The 1,217-nt window shown below is 45.8% G+C and overlaps 1 protein-coding gene across 1 annotated transcript in view; it reads left to right on the top strand.

Annotated features, from left to right (window-relative positions):
- The window catches only part of cldn7a (claudin 7a), a 5,508-nt gene that overhangs the window by 1,356 nt on the left and 2,935 nt on the right, over nucleotides 1-1,217 (top strand). The window lies entirely within an intron of this gene.

Below are 1,217 nucleotides of genomic sequence, written 5' to 3'. Positions count from 1 at the left end.
ACCTCCGGAGCCCTCGGTCCAAGCTGACCCACTCAGACACAAGCTGACAGGACCCCCCACCCACTCTCTCTCTCTCTCTCTCTCTCTCTGTCTCTGTCTCTCACACACACACACACACAATCTTCCCAGCACTCTCGCACACAAGATGACACATTATCCGAGCATCATGGTCCTGTGGTCAGCGTTAAAGCCTCTGGGTGAAGAAATATTCCTTTGAGGCAGAAAGCAGAGTTTCGTTTCATTTGACACTAAGTGCTCGCTGTCAAATGATGCACCTCAGTTCCACCAGAAATCGCCTCACAAATAAAACAGACAAAACAAACAAAAAAAGGGTTGCCAAAAATGATCTGCTTCAATCCTTCACGGGTAGTGGTGACCATGGTAACTAAATTGGAGCACACAGGCATCTCAACCCTCGACTGAACGTCGACCAGCACACTGATTTATGATCATTTAACTAAAGCTTTGCATGCTGAAATACACACTATAATTCAGGTTTTTCTATAGCACCTGTTGCACGGTGATAACATGATGGAGGTCTTCAAACTCTCCGGAGCAGCTGTGAGGTAATAGATTTGGATTTTGAAGCCAATTATAACCCGATCAATGGACAAACATTGATGTTGTCTCTGCCGAAATACAATATATCTGTCAGAATCTACCCGTCTGTGTGAAGTGATCTAATCTGCATCGCACTGCGTTCACTACAATACAGAAGGTTTAAGTGTGCAACAGGCCTTGGGTTTCAGACCTTTGGTTTTAAGATGATCTGATTCATATTAGCTGAAATGTAAGGCCTCAGTGTGGGTCTGTCTTGTAGAGGGGCCTCGTGTTAAAATGTTTCTAGTGCATATTCCTGAATTAAAGTTTTAAATTCGAGCCTCTTGGGTGTTTAATCTATCTTTTTCCTAATGATTTCACGAACCATGATTGACTAAAACTGTGTGGTGCTGTTCAGTGCGACTGTGTGCATCCTGATGTGCGTTTACTATATAATCCACCCTGTTGTTTCCCGTTTCTCACTACTTTATAGAGTCCACCCCAACCCCCCCATCTCCTCTCTCTCTTTCTCTCTCTCTCTCTCTCCTCTACATCCTCTTCCCCTCTGCGTCCCTCTACCCATCCATCCGTCCCTCCCTCGCTGCTGGAGGGTTTTGTTTGTTTGGGCAGGGCAGGGATGGCCTAGACTGGCACAGACTGGTTCTAGGTGGACAGAG

The sequence above is a fragment of the Seriola lalandi genome, unplaced genomic scaffold (assembly GCF_002814215.2).
Source record: "Seriola lalandi dorsalis isolate HSWRI2012SDOR001 ecotype SW California unplaced genomic scaffold, Sedor1 jcf7180002054979, whole genome shotgun sequence".
NCBI lineage: Eukaryota > Metazoa > Chordata > Actinopteri > Carangiformes > Carangidae > Seriola > Seriola lalandi.
Note: the sequence above shows the minus strand (reverse complement) of the source record. Positions and strands in the feature narration are given on the sequence as shown.